This window comes from Petromyzon marinus, unplaced genomic scaffold, assembly GCF_048934315.1.
Source record: "Petromyzon marinus isolate PM22_M1 ecotype Great Lakes invasive population unplaced genomic scaffold, UKy_Petmar_22M1.pri1.0 PM_G_Scaffold_34, whole genome shotgun sequence".
In the NCBI taxonomy this organism is placed as follows: domain Eukaryota; kingdom Metazoa; phylum Chordata; class Hyperoartia; order Petromyzontiformes; family Petromyzontidae; genus Petromyzon; species Petromyzon marinus.
Window position 1 is genome coordinate 926,229 of NW_027422917.1, and position 10,087 is coordinate 936,315.

Consider the following 10,087-nt stretch of genomic DNA (forward strand, 5'->3'; position numbering starts at 1 on the left):
TTTTAGATAATATAATACATGAAAGTGGCCGAAATATAGTAATAATAGATAGATGATGGTTCTGTTGTTGGCGGCGTTTTAGACAATATAATACATGGACGTGGCCGATATATAGTACTAATAGATAGATGATGGTTCTGTTGTTTTGCGGCGTTTTAGACAGATATAATACTTGTACATGGCCGATATATAGACATAATATATAGATGATGGTTCCGTTGTTGGCGGCGTTTTAGACATCTATAATACATGGAAGTGGCCGATATATAGTAATAATAGATAGGTGATGGTTCTGTTGTTGGCGGCGTTTTTGACAGATATAATCTATGAACATGGCCGATATATAGTAATAATAGATATATGATGGTTCTGTTGTTGGGGGCGTTTTGAACAGATATAATGCATGGACGTGGCCGATATATAGTAATAATAGATAGATGATGGTTGTGTTGTTAGTGACGTTTTAGACAGATTTAATACTTGTATATGGCCGATATATAGACATAATATATAGATGATGGTTCTGTTGTTTGCGGCGTTTTAGACAGGCATAATACTTGTACATGGCCGATATATAGACAATATATAGATGATGGTTCTGTTGTTGGCGGCGTTTTAGACAGATATAATACATGGACATGGCCGATATATAGTAAAAATAGATATATGATGGATCTGTTGTTGGCGGCGTTTTAGACAGATATAATACATGGACATGGTCGATATATAGTTATAATACATAGATGATGGTTCCGTTGTTGGCGGCGTTTTAGACAGCTATAATACATGGACATGGTCGATCTATAGACATAATATATAGATTATGGTTCTGTTGTTTGCGGCGGTTTAGACAGATACAATACATGGACGATGCCGATATATAGTAATAATAGATAGATGATGGTTCTGTTGTTGGCGGCGTTTTAGACAGATATTATATATGGACATGGCCGATATATAGTAATAGATATATGATGGTTCTGTTGTTGGGGGAGTTTTAGACAGATATAATGCATGGACGTGGACGATATATAGTAATATTAGATATAGTATGGTTCTGTTGTTGGCAGCGTTTTAGACAGATATAATACATGGATATGGCCGATATATAGTAATAATAGATAGATGATGGTTCTGTTGTTGGTGGCGTTTTAGACAGAATACTATACTATATATCGGCCATGTCCATGAATTATATCTGTCTAAAACGCCGCCAACAACAGAACCATCATATATCTATTATAATTGTTATTATATATCGGCCATGTCCTTGTATTATATCTGTTTAAAACGCCGCCAACAACAGAACAATCATCTCTCTATTATTACTATATATCGGCCAAGTCCATGTATTATATCTGGTGTTTGCTGCGTTTTAGACAGATATAATACGTGACGTGGCCGATATATAGTAATAATAGAAAGATGATGGTTCCGTTGTTGGCGGCGTTTTAGACAGATATAATACATGAAAGTGGCCGAAATATAGTAATAATAGATAGATGATGGTTCTGTTGTTGGCGGCGTTTTAGACAATATAATACATAGAAGTGGCCGATATATAGTAATAATAGATATATGATGGTTCTGTTGTTGGGGGCGTTTTGAACAGATATGATGCATGGACGTGGCCGATATATAGTAATAATAGATATATAATGGTTCTGTTGTTGGCGGCGTTTTAGACATATAATACATGGACATGGCCGATATATAGTAATAATAGATATATGATGGTTGTGTTGTTAGTGGCGTTTTAGACAGATTTAATACTTGTACATGGCCGATATATAGACATAATATATAGATGATGGTTCTGTTGTTTGCGGCGTTTTAGACAGGCATAATACTTGTACATGGCCGATATATAGACATAATATATAGATAATGGTTCTGTTGTTGGCGGTGTTTTAGACAGATATAATAAATGGACATGGCCGATATATAGTTATAATATATAAATGATGGTTCCGTTGTTGGCGGCGTTTTAGACAGCTATAATACATGGACATGGTCGATGTATAGTCATAATATATAGATTATGGTTCTGTTGTTTGCGGCGTTTTAGACATATATTACATGGACGATGCCGATATATAGTAATAATAGATAGATGATGGTTCTGTTGTTGGCGGCGTTTTAGACAATATAATACATGGACGTGGCCGAAATAAAGTAATAGTAGATAGATGATGGTTCTGTTGTTGGCAGCGTTTTAGACAATATAATACATGGACGTGGCCGATATATGGTAATAATAGTTATATGATGGTTCTGTTGTTGGCGGCGTTTTAGACAATATAATATATGGACATGGCCGATATATAGTAATAATAGATATATGATGGTTCTGTTTTTGGTGGAGTTTTAGACAGATATAATGCATGGACGTGGCCGATATATAGTAATATTAGATATATAATGGTTCTGTTGTTGGCAGCGTTTTAGACAGATATAATACATGGACATGGCCGATATATAGTAATAATAGATAGATGATGGTTCTGTTGTTGGTGGCGTTTTAGACAGAATACTATACTATATATCGGCCATGTCCATGAATTATATCTGTCTAAAACGCCGCCAACAACAGAACCATCATATATCTATTATAATTATTATTATATATCGGCCAAGTCCATGTATTATATCTGGTGTTTGCTGCGTCTTAGACAGATATAATACATGACATGGCCGAAATATAGTAATAATAGAGAGATGATGGTTCTGTTGTTTGCGGCGTTTAAGACAGATATAATACATGGACATGGACGATATATAGTAATAATAGATATATGATGGTTCTGTTGTTGGCGGCGTTTTAGACAGACATAATACATGACATGGCCAATATATAGTAATAATAGATATATGATGGATCTGTTGTTGGCGGCGTTTTAGACAGATAATGGTTCTGTTGTTGGCGGCGTTTTAGACATATAATACATGGAGGATGCTGAAATATAGTAATAATAGACAGATGATGGGCGGCGTTTTAGACAGATATGATACATGGACATGGCCGATATATAGTAATAATAGAAAGATGATGGTTCCGTTGTTGGCGGCGTTTTAGACAGCTATAATACATGGAAGTGGCCGATATATAGTAATAATAGATAGGTGATGGTTCTGTTGTTGGCGGCGTTTTTGACAGATATAATATATGAACATTGCCGATATATAGTAATAATAGATATATGATGGTTCTGTTGTTGGGGGCGTTTTGAACAGATATAATGCATGGACTTGGCCGATATATAGTAATAATAGATATATAATGGTTCTGTTGTTGGCGGCGTTTTAGACATATAATACATGGACATGGCCGATATATAGTAATAATAGATAGATGATGGTTGTGTTGTTAGTGGCGTTTTAGACAGATTTAATACTTGTACATGGCCGATATATAGACATAACATATAGATGATGGTTCTGTTGTTTGGGGCGTTTTAGACAGGCATAATACTTGTACATGGCCGATATATAGACATAATATATAGATGATTGTTCTGTTGTTGGCGGCGTTTTAGACAGATATAATACATGGACATGGCCGATATATAGTAAAAATAGATATATGATGGATCTGTTGTTGGCGGCGTTTTAGACAGATATAATACATGGACATGGTCGATATATAGTTATAATATATAGATGATGGTTCCGTTGTTGGCGGCGTTTTAGACAGCTATAATACATGGACATGGTCGATGTATAGACATAATATATAGATTATGATTCTGTTGTTTGCAGCGGTTTAGACAGATATAATACATGGACGATGCCGATATATAGTAATAATAGATAGATGATGGTTCTGTTGTTGGCGGCGTTTTAGACAATATAATACATGGACGTGGCCGAAATAAAGTAATAATAGATAGATGATGGTTCTGTTGTTGGCAGCGTTTTAGACAATATAATACATGGACGTGGCCGATATATGGTAATAATAGTTATATGATGGTTCTGTTGTTGGCGGCGTTTTAGACATATAATACATGGAGGATGCTGAAATATAGTAATAATAGACAGATGATGGGCGGCGTTTTAGACAGATATGATACATGGACATGGCCGATATATAGTAATAATAGAAAGATGATGGTTCCGTTGTTGGCGGCGTTTTAGACAGCTATAATACATGGAAGTGGCCGATATATAGTAATAATAGATAGGTGATGGTTCTGTTGTTGGCGGCGTTTTTGACAGATATAATATATGAACATTGCCGATATATAGTAATAATAGATATATGATGGTTCTGTTGTTGGGGGCGTTTTGAACAGATATAATGCATGGACTTGGCCGATATATAGTAATAATAGATATATAATGGTTCTGTTGTTGGCGGCGTTTTAGACATATAATACATGGACATGGCCGATATATAGTAATAATAGATAGATGATGGTTGTGTTGTTAGTGGCGTTTTAGACAGATTTAATACTTGTACATGGCCGATATATAGACATAACATATAGATGATGGTTCTGTTGTTTGGGGCGTTTTAGACAGGCATAATACTTGTACATGGCCGATATATAGACATAATATATAGATGATTGTTCTGTTGTTGGCGGCGTTTTAGACAGATATAATACATGGACATGGCCGATATATAGTAAAAATAGATATATGATGGATCTGTTGTTGGCGGCGTTTTAGACAGATATAATACATGGACATGGTCGATATATAGTTATAATATATAGATGATGGTTCCGTTGTTGGCGGCGTTTTAGACAGCTATAATACATGGACATGGTCGATGTATAGACATAATATATAGATTATGATTCTGTTGTTTGCAGCGGTTTAGACAGATATAATACATGGACGATGCCGATATATAGTAATAATAGATAGATGATGGTTCTGTTGTTGGCGGCGTTTTAGACAATATAATACATGGACGTGGCCGAAATAAAGTAATAATAGATAGATGATGGTTCTGTTGTTGGCAGCGTTTTAGACAATATAATACATGGACGTGGCCGATATATGGTAATAATAGTTATATGATGGTTCTGTTGTTTGCGGCGTTTTAGACAGGCATAATACTTGTACATGGCCGATATATAGACATAATATATAGATGATGGTTCTGTTGTTGGCGGTGTTTTAGACAGATATAATAAATGGACATGGCCGATATATAGTTATAATATATAAATGATGGTTCCGTTGTTGGCGGCGTTTTAGACAGCTATAATACATGGACATGGTCGATGTATAGTCATAATATATAGATTATGGTTCTGTTGTTGGCGGCGTTTTAGACAATATAATACATGGACGTGGCCGAAATAAAGTAATAGTAGATAGATGATGGTTCTGTTGTTGGCAGCGTTTTAGACAATATAATACATGGACGTGGCCGATATATGGTAATAATAGTTATATGATGGTTCTGTTGTTGGCGGCGTTTTAGACAATATAATATATGGACATGGCCGATATATAGTAATAATAGATATATGATGGTTCTGTTTTTGGTGGAGTTTTAGACAGATATAATGCATGGACGTGGCCGATATATAGTAATATTAGATATATAATGGTTCTGTTGTTGGCAGCGTTTTAGACAGATATAATACATGGACATGGCCGATATATAGTAATAATAGATAGATGATGGTTCTGTTGTTGGTGGCGTTTTAGACAGAATACTATACTATATATCGGCCATGTCCATGAATTATATCTGTCTAAAACGCCGCCAACAACAGAACCATCATATATCTATTATAATTATTATATATCGGCCAAGTCCATGTATTATATCTGGTGTTTGCTGCGTCTTAGACAGATATAATACATGACATGGCCGAAATATAGTAATAATAGAGAGATGATGGTTCTGTTGTTTGCGGCGTTTAAGACAGATATAATACATGGACATGGACGATATATAGTAATAATAGATATATGATGGTTCTGTTGTTGGCGGCGTTTTAGACAGACATAATACATGACATGGCCAATATATAGTAATAATAGATATATGATGGATCTGTTGTTGGCGGCGTTTTAGACAGATAATGGTTCTGTTGTTGGCGGCGTTTTAGACATATAATACATGGAGGATGCTGAAATATAGTAATAATAGACAGATGATGGGCGGCGTTTTAGACAGATATGATACATGGACATGGCCGATATATAGTAATAATAGAAAGATGATGGTTCCGTTGTTGGCGGCGTTTTAGACAGCTATAATACATGGAAGTGGCCGATATATAGTAATAATAGATAGGTGATGGTTCTGTTGTTGGCGGCGTTTTTGACAGATATAATATATGAACATTGCCGATATATAGTAATAATAGATATATGATGGTTCTGTTGTTGGGGGCGTTTTGAACAGATATAATGCATGGACTTGGCCGATATATAGTAATAATAGATATATAATGGTTCTGTTGTTGGCGGCGTTTTAGACATATAATACATGGACATGGCCGATATATAGTAATAATAGATAGATGATGGTTGTGTTGTTAGTGGCGTTTTAGACAGATTTAATACTTGTACATGGCCGATATATAGACATAACATATAGATGATGGTTCTGTTGTTTGGGGCGTTTTAGACAGGCATAATACTTGTACATGGCCGATATATAGACATAATATATAGATGATTGTTCTGTTGTTGGCGGCGTTTTAGACAGATATAATACATGGACATGGCCGATATATAGTAAAAATAGATATATGATGGATCTGTTGTTGGCGGCGTTTTAGACAGATATAATACATGGACATGGTCGATATATAGTTATAATATATAGATGATGGTTCCGTTGTTGGCGGCGTTTTAGACAGCTATAATACATGGACATGGTCGATGTATAGACATAATATATAGATTATGATTCTGTTGTTTGCAGCGGTTTAGACAGATATAATACATGGACGATGCCGATATATAGTAATAATAGATAGATGATGGTTCTGTTGTTGGCGGCGTTTTAGACAATATAATACATGGACGTGGCCGAAATAAAGTAATAATAGATAGATGATGGTTCTGTTGTTGGCAGCGTTTTAGACAATATAATACATGGACGTGGCCGATATATGGTAATAATAGTTATATGATGGTTCTGTTGTTGGCGGCGTTTTAGACAATATAATACATGGAAGTGGCCGATTATATAGTAATAATAGATAGATGATGGTTCTGTTGTTGGCGGCGTTTTAGACAGATAAAATATATGGACATGGCCGATTTTCAAAATGCCAAAAATTTACACGCGACGCTGAGGTAAATTCATCAAAGTGTCACGTCCTCTTCTCTCCCCCTCCACCCCAATGTGTGCACTTACTATTATAGGGTCGTAGATACTAAAAATATAGCGATTAAATAGGATTATTGTGGGGGGGTGGTAGCGGCCCAGGCCACGGCCGGCCGGGCAATCTAGGCGAGGCCGGAGGCTTTGCACGGGACTAGGCCTCGTCACGGCAATCTGTCATGTGAGTACTTTGTGCTATAGAGTCGATATATACTGCTACTAGCGGGGAAACATTTTAAAACGTCTGAAAACTTAAAAACATAACATACAAATGAAAAGATAACTCATTAATTTCAAATAAAATCCGTTTAAAATAAAATCCGAGCGCGCCAAGAATCGATTATTTCAATCGCGCAAATGAATCGACGATTGTAGATTCCTTTAGAATCGTCTTGAAGCGACGACGCTCGCTTGCGAGGGATTTGGCTCTCTAACCGCGGGGTTCGCGTAGAAAAATAACATTGCTGGGCGGCAAGCCCTAAGCCCCCTGCTTGGCATAGGCTATTCCGTTTTCCCATCCCTAAACTTTAAGGTAGTTTAATTAACGATTTAGTGAGATTTTTACTTATTATTTTACCACTCAGCGCGCGACAGCACACATTTGCGCATGCGCAAAACGCTTATATATTCACAGCTCCGTTAAAACATAGATTTATTGTTTACTAATTTGATTACTCTTAATTATTAGGTCAGATGATATAGGTTGAGCAATGTTTTTGTTTTTTTGTTGTGGTTGCACCCGATTCAAGAGCCGAATGGCTCACAGGGCTATACCAAAAAAAAACTGAAATAAATAAACCACGACAAGGCAAATGTCCATGGGCCCAAAAAGGGACCAACGACAAAACCCAGCAAACGGATCCTGGGACACATTCCCCGGGGCCCCGGGAGGGGGGAACCAGGGGATGACATAACCTTCCAGAATGTTCCAGAAGGAAGGCGTGGCTAGGGCGGAGCAAGCCACGAACCAGTATATAAGCCGGACCTCTCAGAGGTCTGGCTCAGTCATCTGCAAGCTGAAGAACGAAGACCTGGGCTGAAGAGAGGACCCTGGACCCCAAGCTCTGATGTCCTTCTAAAGGCCGGAGCTCAGTGAGGCCAGTGGTCAGAACCCACGGACCGGGACGGTGGGGTCAGATAGCCTCCCCTAGGTCCCAGCCGGAGGATGATAGGGAGCGAGTTGCCCAGTGATAGAGAGCAAGTTGCCTAGTGATAGGGAGCGAGTTGCCCAGTGATAGAGAGCGAGTTGCCCAGTGATAGAGAGCAAGTTGCCTAGTGATAGGGAGCGAGTTGCCCAGTGATAGGGAGCAAGTTGCCCAGTGATAGGGAGCGAATTGCCCAGTGATAGGGCTCATAGAGGCCATACCTCCCCAGGCATCGGGTTAAGGGACAGATACACACACTCAACACCGATAAACCCTTTGTGTTAGGGACCTTGCATAAAAGACGATACATGTGTTGCCTGATCAGAAGTTTTATTCGTCAATTTATAACCACCACAAATGTAACGGGATAATTTATCAACGTGCTGTATTGAAGTGTCATGTTTTTTTGCGTGTCTTACATATTTTTGCATCACTTAGTTTTTTAAAATTAACTTTTAATACACCGCTAGTAGTTTATTTTTATTTTTTTGCAGCAACTTTTGGGTGCAAATGCCACCCATCGGGTAAAAGGGGGTGCATTGCTTTGCCAAATGCGGCAAGTCGATATATAGGCACCGAGATGCTGTCGCTCAAAGTCTAAAAACGCAATCTTGGGGGGGGGAGGGGGGGGGGTGACTCAAGGCGCGTGCGTGCGACGATGGATTTGATTGGCTGACACCATTCATCATCACAATGGACCACGTCACAACGGGCCACGTCACAACGGACACGGGCGCGCTTGAGGTCGGGGTGCGGCACGCGCGTGTTGGGAGAGGGCGCGCGTCGCTGGCCCAACAAACAACCAACAAACAACAAACAAACAACAACCGCTGCTCGTTGTCGAGTTGGCGGCGACGTCCGCCACGGCGTTGTGCGCCAGACGAGGTGGCGGCCCTCCTGAGGCCGTGACGAAGGGGACAGACCCAGGTGCCGCGTGCGTGGGTCGACTCACCCAGAGCACCCAGGACGGCCATAGAGAGAGTTACCTTCGCCGACCTCCACATTAAAACCCAGACATCGATATGGGCGTTGGGGGGGGGCTAAAGTCTCTTGCAAAAAAGGATACCTGGAGGTAAGAATACAATCAAAAGCCATTTTCTCCCCGCAGCGAGAGCATTTGAACAAAATGCGTGCGTCTGGAAATCGACACGTGTTGTTATCCTGTCTTTGACGGTTGAGCATCGTCGTCATCGTCATTATTAAAGCATGTTTCTAATATTCCAAATGCAAGTGTGGTTATAAAATCGTTTGGGGGTCATTTTAAAGTTATCACCATTTAACGTGGGCATACAAACAGTAGCTCCCTAGGGTCGCTAAATCTACTGTACACTTTTATGAAATCTGCTAAGAATGCCGATACAACTTTCCCTCTCCCTTCTACGAGAATCGAACACTTGAAGAAACTCTTTGTGAGCGGAGAAGGGGCACCGCCCACACCACCTGCACCGCCCGCACCGCCACTTCTTCATCCGGTAACGACGCCGCTCGTCGTTGGGGCTCTGTAACGATCGTCGGGATGACGACGGTGAGAGACGCACGGCCGTTCGCGGCGGCGTCCTGCATTCTCCCCCCGCTCCCTCCTCCCCGTGCGGCCGCGTTCTCGCGGACACCTCTTCTTGTTCCCTTAATCGTCGTC